This window comes from Calliphora vicina, chromosome 4 (genome assembly GCF_958450345.1).
Source record: "Calliphora vicina chromosome 4, idCalVici1.1, whole genome shotgun sequence".
Classification (NCBI taxonomy): domain Eukaryota; kingdom Metazoa; phylum Arthropoda; class Insecta; order Diptera; family Calliphoridae; genus Calliphora; species Calliphora vicina.
The window spans coordinates 107,208,993-107,226,930 of NC_088783.1; the positions used below are offsets into that span (position 1 = coordinate 107,208,993).

The window sequence follows — 17,938 nt, forward strand, 5'->3', positions numbered from 1 at the left end:
ATGAATATTGGCGCTAATTGTCTTCTTTGATTTCCGCACTAGAACACAATAAATATTGGTGTATTTTTAACTTTTGCATTTGATTGGGCCCAATAAGCACAATATTGTTGTGGTTTGACATATGAACCAATAAGTTGTGAAATCACACGATTGACATATAAAATAGACCAATAATTGGTGCATTGCGGCAATCGTGTGATTCTACCTTTAGAAGTGACATTGGTAAAGGAAGAGTTCAAGAAAGTCCGTGATAAATATATTGTAAAGCTGCAAAACCATCCCAATACGCTTGCAAGACAACTTGTGCAGATCCAAACCCGATCCAGGCTCCGTAGAGCAGATCTACCACCCCGCTAAGATGAGTGCCAGTTAACCATTAAGGCTCTCTTGTTGAAGAGCAAATTGTTTTAATTTTTAGTTATACGATTTAAATACTTATTGTCGGGTCTATAAAAGGCAGATTCAATAAATAAATAAAGCGTTTAAAAAAAATGTGTAAATTTATCTTTTTTAATAAAATACAATACAAAAAAATGGTTTGAAAGTATCAAATGAAACGCAAGAGTACTATGCAAGTACTAAGTAAGTACGATCGTATCAACTTTTCCATCTCTGATGTTTTTGTTTATATTCCTCTTTGTGATTTTCGCTGTTTTGACGGAAATGCCACTTGATAATAACACAGGAAAAGCGATATTGTTATCGTGGCTGTTGGCTTACTAATGCTTTGGCAATAAATTTGTGTTAGTTTCCAGAATGTTTTAAATATAGAGAAAATATACTTACTAGAAAAAAACTCAAACAAAAAAATTACTCAAAAAAGTTACACATACGAATGATGTTTTTGTTTTCACGTAGTTTTTTTTTTTTTGCTAATACATTCTCACCACTTAGGTTTTTGAAATTATCCATTAGAATTCTCAGTAATTGATAACAGAATCGTAAATTTTAAATACATTTATAGCATTCGAGTATATTCGATTTGTCATATTTGTTACATAATCAACAGAAATTGTTGATTACTGTTGCGACTGAGGGATCGTTAAAAGTAAATGCATCGCACTTAGAGATGCTAAACGGGGAATCCCGTGATTTTCGGGATTTTCCAAATCCCGTTTTTCATAAATAAATAGGGAAAATTGTAATTTTTGTGTGACTTTTTCATTCATTTTGACATTCTACATGGCCGAATATCTCAAAGTGATGTTCAGCAAAGTTGTTAAGCTCAACTCCTGCTACAATATATGTAGTTAATAAAGGAAAACGGTATTTTTGGTTTTCCTTGAGTGGGGCTCTAGAAAATCAATTCTTCAACATTTTTTGTAAGTTATCTATCAAAACTCAATTTAAATCCTCTTCAAATGAAATTGATTTTATCTCAGATGAGGAGCTCGAACAAAATGAAAATATTTCGATTGCTAAAAGGCTAAAAGATATTATTAATAAATGTAAAAACCCCAAATAACAATATCGAAACCAAATTATAATGTAGATTTTCAACTTGCAAAAGAAATACATCATTTTATTTCTGAAGGAACAAGAGGAAAATACTTGCAGATTTGTTATAAGTATTTGCAAACGGGTTTGCCAATGTGAAAGATGTTTTTCGGCAGCAGCATATAGTTACATGTTTATGAACTACCCTAATACTTTCTTTATCTCTTTATATTTACATTCTTTAATTTAACTTTAATTCTTCTTATTACTTAATTTATTATTACTTACTATAATTCTTATTTTGCTTTAATTCTAATTGTTAATAGTTTCTATCATCCAAAATTATCAACTATTTTCTTTTAAATTATATTATCGTTATTTTTCATTATTTTAAACCAGTCTTACCGTTATTTTTAAACTATATAAAAGAACCAAATATTGTAACAAGAGTTTAGAATTTAAGTGTCGTTTGAATTGTAAACATCAATTTTTAAATAATAAATATCATATAATTTCGAAAATCACACTTTTGTTTTAATCAATTAAGTGGCGCAGTCGGTATACGAACCAAGTTTAATTATTAAGAAAATCAAAAATTCCATAAGTGAAGTTTATTAAAAGTTTTTCTGCAAATAAATTAAACTATAAACTATTTTATAGAATATTCTTTGGCAAATTTTAAACCATTTGTCTAAATAAAAAAAGAATATTATTAAAAAAGAGAACTTCATATAGTGATCTTTATAAAAACTATTGACAATTTTAAAAAACAAATTGTCATCAAAAATAAATGTTTAAAACAATAAAAGTGTGGAAAGATTTTGTGAAATTTAAATATATATTTTCATCAAACGAAAATTTAAGAAAAATAAATCGGAACTAAATTTGTAAAGTTTAAAAACAAATTATTAACAAACACAAAAATTAAAACAATAAATATATGAACTATATAGTTTTGTGAACTTAAAACTAAAAGAATATTCTATCAAACATTAAAAACTAATAAAATTATGAAAACACAAGATTAAAAAAAAATTTTGACTTAAATAAAAAATTGATAAATTGGTGAACTTTTTGTAAAACAATGACAAATACAAAATAAAAGTCAAAACAAGTAAAACAATTTTTTTTTATATACATCAAATCAAATATAAGAACAACAAATCAATGATAATCAGCAACAAACGAGTTTACAACATTCAAGGTTAAACAAAAAAATTAATAAACATAAAGAAAAACTAAAAAGAAATTACAACAAAACATTAAAAACGAAGAAAAAAAGAAAGCAGGAATAAGTAACACTTGCTCCAGAATTAACAACAATCATCTCATTGATAAAAACAACAACAACTAGCTAGAGCAATAACAATTCATCACTACAACAACACAATATTGCAATCATGGCTTTCAATGCGTTTGATCTCTTGGAAGGTGTACCCGAATTCGATGGGAGAACAGAGGATTTGGAAATGTTTACGAAACATGTTGAGGAGATTCGTAAATTTGTTGATGCATCTCTACTTGTTTTATTTGATTTAAGAGTAAGAAACAAAATAGTATCAAGGGCAAATATTGCTCTTATTAATAACAATAACCCAACTAAATGGGACGAGATTAAGGTATTATTAAGAATTAATTTTAACATTTCAGAAAGTATAGAGAGTATTATTAATAAAATAAAAGTTGCAGAGTTTAGAAATAATGTCAGTGATTTTTACGAATACATGTTAAAATTATTAACAAAATTAAATTTGAAAACAAGTATAGATAGAGAAAACGAGCAATGGTATAGTTGTAAAAATAATGAGAATATGGTATTAAAAATTTTTATATCAAAATTGTCTAATGAACCAAAATTAGTGTTGAATTCCAGAAATCCACATTCATTATTAAAAGCTAAGGAAATACTAATAGAAACTGAGTATTTTTATACAAAAAAATCTAATTTTCAAAATGTAAATAATTCGGACAATAACAAAAATAGAAATTTTTATTATAATCGTAATAGAAAATTTACTAATTCTCAATCATATTCACAATCTTATAATCCTAATTCCAATCAATTTGTGCAGAACAATAATGGATTCATTCCTAATAATGATAATAATTTTCGCCAAGGCAACAATAACCCAATTAATTTTTCAAATCAATATCGGACATTTAACTGCAATGATAATTTTCAAAGTTCACGACAAGCACAAAATAACGCAGGAAATTTTCAAAATCATGGAATATCGCATAATTTTAATGATAATAATAATAATATCAATAGTGGCAATAACCCTGTGAACTTTGACACAGTTAGGTCTCAACAATCTAGTGTTAATAGTTCAAATAGAATGGACGTTACCAATATTCAGGCTTCAAATTTTCAATTACAGGCCGAAGAGCTTTACCCTGTATAATAGTGCAAACAAGAACCATTCCAATTAAATTATTATTAGATACAGGATCTGGTACTACACTGATAAGAAGAGGCTTATTTCATAGTTCTTTTAGAACAGAACTTGAAATCCCTATTATACTCAACACTATTTGCTCTAAAACTGCGACATCTTCAAAGATAACAATTCCTCTTTTTAAAGAATTTAATTCTCCTAGTGCAAAAATTGAAATGTTAGAAACGGAAATATTTAGTGATTTCGATGGTATTTTGGGATGTAATATTTTAAAACCATTAGGAGCGAAAATTGATTTAAAGGAGAATTTATTGATAACTTCAAATGCTAAAATTCCACTAGTATATGAAAACTCTTCTATAGAATACAATGAAGATGATAAATCGTATTTAGAGACCACAGTAAAAGATGTTAATTTTAATGAACCTAAAATGGAATATTTAACGGAAAAATTAAAAACAGACAATTTGAATAATGAAGGGATTGAGGAATTAACAAAATTAATTAGGAATTTTAAAAATGTTTTTTATATGGAAGGTGATAATTTATCTGCCGTAATTAAATACGGACATAGGATACCGACAATTAATGATATTCCTGTGTATTCGAAAACATATCGTTTCCCACACATACACAAGGATGAGGTTGAAAAACAGGTAGATGAAATGTTAAAATCGGGTATAATAACCAAATCTTGTAGCCCATACAATGCTCCAATTTGGGTTGTACCCAAGAAAATTGATAATTCAGGAAAGGAAAAATGGAGAGTAGTAGTAGACTATAGAAAATTAAATGACGTAACTATAGAGGACAAATTTCCCATTCCTAATATGGAGGACTTATTTTCAAAATTAGGAAACTCTCAATATTTTAGCACTATAGATTTGGCCAAAGGATTTCATCAGATCCCTATATTACCAGAGGACAGACATAAGACTGCATTTTCTACTGCAACTGGCCACTATGAATTTACAAGAATGCCTTTTGGCTTGAAAAATGCCCCAGCATCATTTCAGAGAATGATGAACGAAGTTTTGCACGATTACATTAATAATATATGTGTAGTCTATTTAGACGATATTTTAGTATTCTCGACTTCTCTTCAAGAGCATATGTTGTCATTGATGAAAATTTTTCAGAGAATCTCTGATTATAACCTAAAAGTACAGGTAGACAAATGCAATTTCTTTAAACACGAGTCAGAATATCTTGGCCATATTATAACGCCTGACGGGATTAAACCAAATCCTGATAAGATTTCCGTAATAAAGAAAATATCACTTCCAAGAACAATTAAGGAAATAAGATCCTTCCTAGGCTTAACTGGTTTATACAGGAAATTTATAAAAGATTACAGCCAAATTGCATTACCAATGATTTCATATTTAAAGAAAGGCTCACATATAGATGTGAATAATCAGAATTACATTGATTCCTTTAACAAATTAAAGAAAATTTTATGTACTACTCCAGTCTTGTCTTTTCCAAACTTTGACAAAATGTTTGTTTTGACAACAGATGCCAGTAATGAGGCCTTAGGTGCGGTATTATCGCAGGATGGACACCCAATCGCTTTTTCGTCAAGGACATTAAACCAACATGAGCTTAATTATAGCACAATAGAAAAAGAATTGTTAGCGATTGTGTGGTCAATTAAATATTTCAGACCTTATTTATTTGGACGAAAATTTAAAGTACAAACTGATCATCGACCACTTATGTGGCTTAGTTCTTTAAAGGAGCCTAATATGAAATTACAAAGATGGAAAATTCTATTAAATGAATATGACTTTGAAATTGAGTACATTAAGGGAAAAACAAATCAGGTTGCAGACTTTCTTAGTCGTGTAGATGTTAATGTCTTAATGGAAAATGAGGAAAATGTAAATACTGACAGAGCTACAATACACAGTGGAAAGGAAAACTTGAACGACCATATTCTTATTTCGGAATCTCCAATTAATATATTTAAAAATCAGATTGTAGTGATGTTAGGAAAAAAGTATAATTATGAGGAACTTACTTTATACGATAGCAAAACTAGACATATAATAACATTAAAGGAGTATTTTGAGGAAAAAGTACTAGATTTTTTGAGACAAATTTTTCCTATAAAAGGAACAGTGGCAATTTTTTGTGAAAATTTTGAACTTTACAAGAATCTCCAACGGACAATAGTTCATTATTTTTCAAATTTATCGGAAATTAAATTTTTACGTTGCTCCAAATTTATTAAAGATATAGATATCACAATGATAAGAATCATAGAGGGATAGAGGAAACATATCTAGAGTTGAAGGATAAAATTTACTATCCTAATCTGAAAAGGGAAATTCATAAATTTATTAATAATTGTACTATATGTAATATGTGCAAATTTGATAGAAGGCCTATAAAGACAAAGCTTTGTGTTACGGAAACACCTATTCAATCAAATGAAATAATTCATGTCGATATATGGTTTTTGAACAAGCAGACAACTTTTTTAACTTGTATTGATAAACTTTCGAAACATGTTTCAGTACATTATATAAGCGACAAAAATTCCTTAACTATTGTTGAAAAACTAAGGGAAAGATTCTCTGTTTTAGGAAAACCAGGTAAGATAATTGCTGACAATGAATTCAACACAGCATTTATCAGAAATTTTTTGAATTCAGAAGATGTCGAAATTCACTTCACATCTCCGAATACACATACTGGGAACTCGGATATAGAACGGTTCCATTTAACATTGAATGAACATATAAGATTGTTTAAATTGGATCGAAAGGATAATGACTTAGATGATAAAGCTCTTGTATATAAATCTGTACAAATATATAATGATTCCATACATAGCACAACGGGATATAAACCAAATGACTTACTTCACAACAAAGTGGATAAATCAGTATGGGATACGTTGCATAAGAAAATTCATGAACAAAAGATTGATAGAATTAGGAAAATTAATGAAAATAGAGAAGATTGTCATGAATATACAGAGAGAGAATTAGTAAAGAATCTTGGGTTTCAGAATTTGAAGCAAAAACCAAAATATATAATAAAACAAGTTAAAGAAAAAAAGAACACGCATTTTATTGATGAAAATAATTGTAAAAGAGATAGACAAATTGTTAAAAGAATTTTTAAATACCAAAATGAAATACCAGATATAAAGTTTGACAGAAAAATCACTGGCAGAAATTATTCGAAAACTAAATAAAAAATCTAAAGAAAAGAAAAAATCTAAAGAAAAATAACAAGTAATGAATTTAATTAATCAGACACAATATAATATACTGTAATATACAATATGTACAATTAGTTTATAAGAATTTATATGCATATTTTTAATTAAAAACCATTGTTAATATTTAAAATACTTGAGAAGTAAATCTAAATTTCCACATTCCAGGAGTAATGTGTACTCAAAGTGTGGGGGAGTTACATGTTTATGAACTACCCTAATACTTTCTTTATCTCTTTATATTTACATTCTTTAATTTAACTTTAATTCTTCTTATTACTTAATTTATTATTACTTACTATAATTCTTATTTTGCTTTAATTCTAATTGTTAATAGTTTCTATCATCCAAAATTATCAACTATTTTCTTTTAAATTATATTATCGTTATTTTTCATTATTTTAAACCAGTCTTACCGTTATTTTTAAACTATATAAAAGAACCAAATATTGTAACAAGAGTTTAGAATTTAAGTGTCGTTTGAATTGTAAACATCAATTTTTAAATAATAAATATCATATAATTTCGAAAATCACACTTTTGTTTTAATCAATTAAGTATATGTCGAAAACAAAATTCGTTCCAGAATGGCAGATGAAACCATAGATGCAATAGTATTCTTAAGAAGCTATTTAAAATAAACACTTTTTATACTAAAGTACGGTTTTTCACCAGTATGTCGATTTTTTTAACGAAAAATCGTATAGCAGAAACGCATTCTACGGAAAATTCTAAGAAGAAACCAGAGGTCTAAAATCGCATTCGTCTTTTATCCAATGATGGCTGACTTCATAAACGCATTTTGCAAAGCAACACTGCAATACATAAGCGGAGTTCAGTATTAAGTGCGAATGGTATTGCATCATTGCATCATTGCAAATGCAAAATTGTAAATGTTTTTGTGTGTATTTTGTTATTGGATTACGGTAAAATTTTGCATTTGCAATGATGCTAGACCATTCGCACTTAACAGTGAATACCGCTATAGTGTTCATAAACGCAATAGATTTTGTTTTGGCAATGTCGCAAGTTCATTATTGCATGAACTGCTTTTATTTATGATTCTTTACAAAACATTTATGCGTTCATGAATGTCACAAAGAATTGCTTTGCCTAGTAATTGCTTTGCATTACTGCGTTTATGAAGTCGGCCGATATTTCAGTATATATATTTTTTTTAATAGTTTTTTTATTGGATAAAAGACGAAATGCGCAAGATAGGATTTGATTTTAGACCTATGGTTTCTTGGGGATAATTTCATAGAATTTTGCGTAGCTTGCGTTTCTGCTATACGATTTTTTACATTTTGATCGTCCATACAAATCGACCCGGCCTAATGTACATACTTTATTGTTATTTCTTCTTATATAATGACTCATGCAAGTATTTTATGCTTTTTAGTGTCTAATAAAAATGAATTGCTAAATAAAAAATTTACTTTCAATTGTAAAGACATAATTATGTACGTTTCTTTCTTATAATTTTCGGGATTTTAGATTTCCCGATTTCGGGATTCTTTACAAAATCCCGAACCGGGGTTCGGCATTTGGTAAAAATCAGTCCCGATTAGCATCTCTAATCGCACTACAGAAATCAAAATTTAACAATAAACCATTTTTCACTATTATTGATTTAAATAATATTTACCAACTTACAGATGCAACAGTTGTTGTTCAATTCTTCACCAAATAAATATTTTTTTCACCAAGAATTTATATTTTGTTTACTTAAGTATTTTTCTTCAACTTGTTTTATACAGATTTTTTATTATAAAATATAATAATTATTTGTTATTATTTTACAAAATAAATCTAATAACTGACTTAAAAAAGCGATATTGTTATCGTGGCTGTTGACTTACTAATGCTTTGGGAATAAATTTGTGTTAGTTTCCAGAATGTTTTAAATATAGAGAAAATATACTTACTAGAAAAAAAACTCAAACAAAAAAATTACTCAAAACAGTTACACATACGAGTGTTGTTTTTGTTTTCACATAGTTTGTTTTTTGCTAATACATTCTCACCACTTAGGTTTTTGACAACTGAGTTAGGTCTTTGACAGGAGAGTTTCCGCTCTATGTATATTAAATTATCCATTAGAATTCTCAGTAATTGATAACAGAATTGTAAATTTTAAATACATTTATAGCATTCGCAATTAGTCATTTATACATATACACTGAATCAATTAAGTCTCCGTACAGACATACTCATAATATAAACTAGCAATTTATGGTCACTTTTCAATACATATTTAAAACTTTTTTTAATTCATTTTATAAAAAATCTTATAAACTAGAAATCAACATAAAAAAAATACAAACGTTTTCCTTAAAAACATAAAAATTTACATAAATTCAATAATTGTACGAAAAGTATCACCAAAAAAGTCTCCGTACAGTTAACCGTTTTAAGGCTAGGAATCCCAATATTAAACTTAATTGCATTTAATATGTGGTAGGTCCTCCTTTCTAAGCAATTGCTTAATTTTAATGGCTGTGCATGGAATGGACCAGCTTTGTTGTTGTCAGGGAATCCAAAAATAAGCAAATTTTAATGGATAGAAAGAAAATTATTATTAACTTGCAAAATGAAGGAAAAAATCTAACCGAAATCAAGGATATTGTAAAAAGACCACGCTCTTCCATTCAGTACGTTATTCAACAGTTCAAAAAAACCGGAACAATGGCAAATAAACAAAGAACTGACCATCCAAGAAAAATAGATCACCACTTAGAGAGAAGAATTGTACGATTTGTAGAAGGTAATCCAAAAATTAACGCATGTTTAATTGCGGGAAACTTGAAAACTAGTGATGAATTAACGGTAAACCCCCAAACTGTAAGAAACGCTCTTAAACTAAATGGATACAATGGTCGAGTAAGCCGTAAGAAGCCCCTTGTTCGAAAAGTGAACATGAAAAAGAGATTGGATTACGCTATCGAGCATATTGATAAAGATTTTTTTATTTTGGGATCGAGTTATTTTTAGCGATGAAAGTAAATTGAATGTTTTTGGTTCTGATGGAAGAGAAATGTTATGGAGAAAGCCAAATACTGAAATGAATCCGAAGCATTTGACGCTAACCGTAAAGCATGGGGGAGGTAACGTTATTGTTTGGGGTTACATGGCTTCATCTGGGGTGGGATAACTTATTTTTGTTGAAAACACTATGGTATAATATGCATACCTTAATATATTAAAAGAAAACTTAAAACAAAGTTCTGGAAAATTAGGCTTGGGACGTTTGTATTGCTTCCAACAAGACAACGATCCTAATCACACATCTAGATTAGTAAAGGAATGTCTTATTTATAATGTTCTTAAGCACTTAAATCGCACAGCTCAGCACCTGATCTCAACCCGATTGAGCATATATGGGATCACTTGGAAAGAAAGGTTCGGCAGCACAATATAACAAGAAAAGATCAGCTAAAAGCCGTTATAATGGAAGAGTGGTATAAAATAGATTCCCTGACAACAACAAAGCTGGTCCATTCCATGCACAGCCATTAAAATGCTGCAATTGCTCAGAAAGGAGGACCTACCACATATTAAATTCAATTAAAATTAATATTGGGATTCCTTGCCTTAAAACGGTTAACTGTACGGAGACTTTTTTGGTGATACTTTTCGTACAATTATTGAATTTATGTAAATTTTTATGTTTTTAATGAAAATGTTTGTAGTTTTTTTATGTTGATTTCTAGTTTATAAGATTTTTTATAAAATGAATTAAAAAAAGGTTTAAATATGTATTGAAAAGTGACCATAAATATCTAGTTTATATTATGAGTATGTCTGTACGGAGACTTAATTGATTCAGTGTACATACCATCAAAAAATTGTGGGTATATTCGATTTGTCATACAACAACTTCTGTTGATTACTGTTGCGACTGAGGGATCGTTAAAAGTAAATGCATCGCACTTAGAGATGCTAAACGGGGAATCCCGTTCCCGAAAATCCCGGGGTTTTCGGATTTTCTAAATCCCGAAGCCCGGGATTTTTTAATTTTAAATCCCGGGGTTTTCGGGATTTTCCAAATCCCGTTTTTCATAAATAAATAGGGGAAATTGTCATTTTTGTGTGACTTTTTCATTCATTTATCGCAAAGTGATGTTCAGCAAAGTTGTTAAGCTCAACTCGTGCTACAATATCTATATATGTATATAAAAGAGTAACGTTACTGACTGACTGACTGATTCATCATCGCACAGCCCAAACGGCTGAAGCTAGAATCACGAAATTTTAACTGTGGGTTCCTCCCTATTCAAAACGATCCGATAAGAAGGGATTTTTGGAAATTCGAACGTTTAGGGGGTAAAAAAGGGTAAATTCGGTAACCTTATATCTTCAAAACTAATAAAGATACAAAAAAACTTAAAATTGCATGTTACTCCATTTAAAAAATAAGCTGACAGGTGTTTCGTACTTTTTCGAAATTCGAACCTTTTAGGGGAGAAAACGAGTAAAAACTGTATTTTGGTACTTTTTTGGCACCCTATGTATCTTTTAAACCAATAAACATAGAAACAAAATTTAAATCGTATTCTTTACTTATCAAAAAATAAAAAATATAGGTTTGGTACTTTTTGGAAATTCAAACCCTTAAGGGATAAAAATTGTGTTTATTTTTGGTACCTTTTCATAAAATATGTTTTTCTATAATTTGACATAGACATACGAATATTTCATTATGATCTCCCACCACGATACAGAAATTTATTTGAATTAAATTTTACCAAAGCAATGGGGATAAAAAAGGTACCAAAAAGGGGATAAAATCGGGAAAATACATTTTATTGCAAATTATTAAGCCGATTTTGATAATTTTTTTAACATTGGTTCCTGGATTCATACAAAAATTAACTAACAGGTTGTTATTTGGAACTCGAGTGCCATGGTGTATTTTAGGCCAAATCCGGGTAAACAGCTTGGTACTTTTTTTAAAACATATTTATTATTGGGCACATTAACACAGATTTTAATCGATTGAGACATGTCTGTCGCATAAACAACTTTTGCAAAATGAAATAATTTAAAATTTCAGACTTGAGGGGTGTTCAAGGACGAAAAGGGAAATTGGTACTTTTCTGCTAATGGTACCTTTTTAATATTTTAAATTATTTCACTTATCGACATTAAAGTTAGCTGATATGTATCTGAGTGAAGTTAGTGTTAGAAATAAGGGATTATATTTAGGTACCAAAATGTGAGAACTGAACTATAGGTACTTTTTCATTCTTCTAATGGTACTTTTTGAATTTTCTATTACAATGGACTTAGAAACATGAAATTAATCATACACGGTCCTAAGTCAGTGAGAATTCTAGGGGGAGACTTTTTGGTACTTTTTGAATGGTACTTTTTGTAATTTCTTCACCAATGAACCTAGAAACATGAAGTAAAGCTTATATGGACCGGAGTGAGTGGGAATCAACAAGTGCCTGATTTTTGGTACTTTTTCTTTTTTTTTTGTTTTTTTTTAATTTTTTTTCTAGTTTTTAAAAAAAATTTATGACAAAAAAATTGTTTGATGAAAAAAAAAAATCGGGTTAAAAAATATCTTTCCCGATTTTGACCCATTGTAGGTCCAACTTACTATATCCTTATCTACATCGTTGCAATGGACTTTGAAATATCTATCATTAGATATCCATATTGTCTATATTAATGACTTAGTAATCCAGATATAGATAAAAAATAGGTAAAAAATCGAGGTTGTCCCGGTTTTTTGCTCATATCTCCGTTATTTATGGACGGATTTTGCTGATTTTAAATAGCAAACTTCTCGAAAGCATGTCTGATAGAATTATTGAAGATTTGGATCCCGAAGATATCTGGGGTCTTCAGAAAATTGATTTCAACAGACAGACAGACGGACATGGCTTAATCGACTCCGCTATCTATAAGGATCCAGAATATATGTATATACTTTATAGGGTTGGAAATGAAAAATGTAGAAATTACAAACGGAATGACAAATTTATATATACCCTTCTCACGAAGTTGAAGGGACGTATATATTTTTAAAAATTACCGAACCCAAGTAGGTTTATCACATCAAAAAAGTTGGCGAAAATTTAACAAATATCTCTTAAACCAAAAATTTCTAAATTATTCTTGACATTCGGATAAGAACTGAATTTTTGTTGATATTTTGTAAGTCCGAGGCGAGCAACTTTGGGGGCTGCCCACCAGCCTCAAATTTAAAACATAAAATTTTCTATAGAAAATATGTAACTGTTATACACAAAATTTTGTTTAGATTTTCTTGGTTGGATTGGTTGGTATAACAATATTGTGTCTGTGAAGTACTCAAATATGCAAAGAATATTTGGTTTGAATGAGTCTCTTCTATGTAATATAAACGCCATGATTGGATTATAACGAAAAGCAAAAGAAATGTGTAAATACACTCAACAACGTTAATTGAATATAAATTCATCCTGTATAAGACCGTTTTAAAACTAATTTCGACATATGGAATTCAATTATGGGGAATGGCTAGTATACACCAGTATTTCTCTTGTACAGAGGGCCCAATCTAAAATTCTTAGGACCATGACGGAAGCACCATGGTATATAAGAAATGAAAATATCCACAGGGACTTAAGGTAGGATCACACGATTGCCGCAATGCATTTAATACAAGTTTGCATCTAAGACCACATGATAATAATCTTAATGCTGATAATGCGCGCTCGACACTAATTTCAGTTGTTGGAGCAGCATGTATTTTTTCCTCCCAATATTCCAAAAGGTTGGCATCGACGTTAACTTTTTCTTCTCGCTAGGTTTCAATTTCGGCCAAAGTATTTAAAAGCTCCATGTATGGTGTTTCATCCTCTGCCGACGAGACAACTTCTAAGCTTCGTAATTTCTGGCGAACCAATGAAGAATTACTATCTAAAGGGGTGGGGATATCTTTCGGACTGAAATAGAACAAAATAGCCGATGTTTATAATAAAGTAAATATAAGCCTTGACATATCCAAATCTGATGTAAGTAGTACAATTTCTTTGCCAGCATTCTTAGGTGAGTTTTTGGCTTCTTCCCTTTTATTTTGTGGAAGAAAGCGTCGAAAGCGTGGATCCAAAAATATTGCTGCATTTACAACGTCTGCATTAAGCAAATTTGGATCTCCCACACTTTAATACAATCAAGTATAGTTGTTCCTTGTATCTTAAGAGTTTCTGTATCATTAAAAATGTGGAGCTCCAATGTTTAGGGACATCTAATGATGGTACACCTAGTTTAAAGATTTCTAGGACTTGTCTAAGCAAAGGAAAATGTATAAACAAAACATTATTTTAAGGAAGAAAGTCCGCAAAAAGAGAGGAGATGACATTATTAACTACGCACCAGGGGATTGGCGGATTAGCCAATTACTACTCCTTATGCTCTCTAGCCTCATGTGCGAGAGCCCAGAAAGACTATTTAGGGAACGATGTTCCAGAAACCTTAAGCGTAGATCTCCTAATGCCGGACATTGACAAAGCAGATGAAAAATGTTCTTATCCTCCTCCTCATTTTGACAACTTCTACAGAAGTCGTTGTAGGGCAATCGAAGTCTCCTCGCATGATTGCCAACAGTACGGTGTCCACCACTGCATCACTCAATTGTGAGCGAGTCAAACAAAGAAGATATGTTGTGCGACCACAATTCAGTCGGGATCATATCTGTATATGTGGGATCATAGTAAAAGTTACTAATATGAAGCCTGCATTTGGATAACGGAATCCCACATAGGAAGTCTATGTCTCCATCCTAGTTATACCAAGAATTCTAGACCATTTGTTATAAAATGAATCACAAAGTCTTGATATCGCTGGAGCCGTCATCAATACCAGTACTCATTTGTATAAAATGTGTCACTGGTCTAGATGATGGCTCCCCCTATTCGCCACCTGGAACGCGCCTGATGGTAGACTGATAACTCCAGTTTCCGTGTATTATAAAACCGGTTTTAAAAGTTCCAATACACCCTCAAATTTCCAAGATATAGGCAAAAGTATATTTTTATGGAACCGCAAATTTAAACATTCTTAACTCTGTCATTATTTAACCGATTTTAAATTTTTAAACGACATTAAAAAGTTTTTTTCCGCTAAATATTAAAAAAAAAACAAAAAAAAATTTTGAAATTTAAAAAAAATATATATAAATTTCGGCTGTGCCGAATCTTATACTATATCTACCCTTCATTAATTATACTTCAAAATACAAATTTTAAATATTTTTAGGTAAACAAAATTTTTTTTTTCATTTTTTGGAAATTTTTTTTTAATTGTTATTTTTTTATAAATTTATTTTTTTTTTAATTTTAAAAAATTTTTTAGGTTGAAAAAAAATTGGGTTAAAAAATATTTGTTCCTATTTTGACCGATTGTAGGTCCAACTTACTATGTTCTTATATACGTCGTTGCAATGGTCTTTGAAATATCTATCATTAGATATCCATATTGTCTATATTAATGGCTTAGTAATCCAGATATACATATGTAAAAAATAGGTCAAAAATAGAAGTTATCCTGGTTTTTTCCTCATATCTCAGCCATTTGTGGACCGATTTTGCTGAACTTCTCGAAAGCATGTCTGATAGAATTATTGAAGATTTGGATACCGAGGATATCTGGGGCATAGAATAATATATCCATAGAAGCGTTACTGAGAGGGAAAAAACCTAAGTCTGTTGTCAAAAACCTAAGTCGTGAGAATGTATTAGTAGATAGTTTTGAGGTTGTCTTGGTGCTTTTTTTAATTTTCACCAGACACACAGAGTTCTATAAAAATGTATAAATTTTAATTTATTTAAATTTTGTTCTATTTTCAATACCAAAAATTGAAACTCTGTTCTATAAATTAAATTCTACCACAAATAAAATTAAGTGTCAAAAATTAATAAAAAATATTGTTACGTTTTAACCTTTTCAAAACGTTTGGTTTATTTCCTTTAAATAAACCGGATACTTTTGATTGCAAATAAAAGCCGTTTAGTAGTTTGAAAATTGTAACAACTCTTTATTTCTTTGAAATGTACAACAACAACAGAATTAAATAGCCACTCAATGTTTTTTATACACGTTTATAAATTCTCAGAATTAAAGACACAATTTATAATGTACACGAATTTACTTGAAAAACACAACACACTTTAAGGCACTTAGATGATGTTTATTCGAAAAGCGTCTCTGATAAACTCACTAACGACTGCAACCTCTGCCACTATTTATAACACTGCATTACCATCTAGAAAGCTCTTTAACTGTCAAAGTTCGAATATTCTAGATCATACGCCATCTGTGGTGTACTTTCTACAATGTTCTTTAACTGATTATTCGAACTCGAATACAGCGTTGCCAACTTACAATCAAATCAACTGAAAGCTTTTATTTAACAATGCCCACAGATATGTTACAGTTTTACAGCACTGTTACTTGAAAGCATTATGCTACTTTTAAATCAGCCGTTAAAATCGTTATATTTGAATTCAAGTACAATTTCGTAACAATATTTTTTTTCATTTGAGCAAAATTAATGTGTTTTGGAAATAAAAGTGTCCTGCAAAGTATTCAAAAAAATTGCCAAATATTGTGTAGAAGTGTAATAAAGTGGTTCGGTCTATATTTAGTCGGAAAATCAAATTTAAAATTTCAAGTATTTTGATGTGTTTAATTCTCTCACAAGATGTTGAATTCACACATCACAAGTACATGTGAAGAGAATAATTATTGTTACTCTCAGTTGCGGCTCTAGTTGTACCCTATGATCTGGGGTCTTCAGAAAACTGATTTCAAGGATCAAGAGTTTTCCAAAAACTCGTGAATGTTGAGGGCTGTAACAGAATGCTATTCCAATCGAAAGTGGAATTATTTTAGTATATAGCATTTTCACAAAAAGTAAAATTATAATTTTTGGAATAGGATTTCTTCAAGTTTTAATTAACATCTTTAAATAATTTTTGATTTAATAAGCAAAACATTGCCAGCCAATTCAAAATTAATAAAAACTATATATTTTTTTTATATATTTGCGAATTAACATAATTAATTGGAATCTAAGGAAGGTAGATTATATTCGTATTCAATTACATTTTAAAACGAAAGAAAAAAAATGATTAGCTTTTTAACGAATTCTACCTTCTTAAAATTTAATAATTTGTTCTATGTGGGAATTACTGGGATCCCGGGAAATTTCTAAATTAATCCCGATTTCCCGGGAAAAGAAAAAACTCTACTGGTAATGCTTTTGAAAAATCACTGAAACAAAAAATGATAACAAAAGTAACTTGCTACCTATTGTTCTTAGCCAAATTTGTACCAAATAGTTTAGATAGCTATTTATTCAATCTTTCGAAAAAAAAGATTTTTTTTTTGCTAAATCAAAAACTTTGTTGACTTTTTTTTTCAAAATTGAACCCTTTTTAATATTTTTTTTGGTTAAAAGAAAGCTTAGGTCTTTTGATTTAAAATATTTTTGTTGGCTTAGTGGGATTCGAATGGGATATCTATCAAAATAAATATTTTGTAACTCAAGACATAAAATTTTTCACTTTTTTTTTTGCAAAATCTAAATTTTTTTTTTCGAAATGGACCTTAAAGTGGGATTCGACTGGGATATTTACCAAAATAAATGTTTTGTAACTCAAGACATACCATTTTTGACTATTTTTGCAAAATCAAATTTTTTTTTTTTAGAAATGGACCCTTCAAATTGACGTTTCGAAACTGTGCATTGGTGGAAAGTCTAGAACCATGGTAGGCGTTCATATTGTTCAGGTTACGATGATTTTCGTCAAACAACCCGAATGTGAACAAAAGAGCGTAATAGAGCGTAAAAATACACACAATTCATTCAGTT

General features: G+C 29.7%; 1 protein-coding gene across 1 annotated transcript in view; it reads right to left on the reverse strand.

Annotated features, from left to right (window-relative positions):
* Nucleotides 1–17,938, reverse strand: part of LOC135959030 (uncharacterized) — a 62,159-nt gene that overhangs the window by 34,841 nt on the left and 9,380 nt on the right. The window lies entirely within an intron of this gene.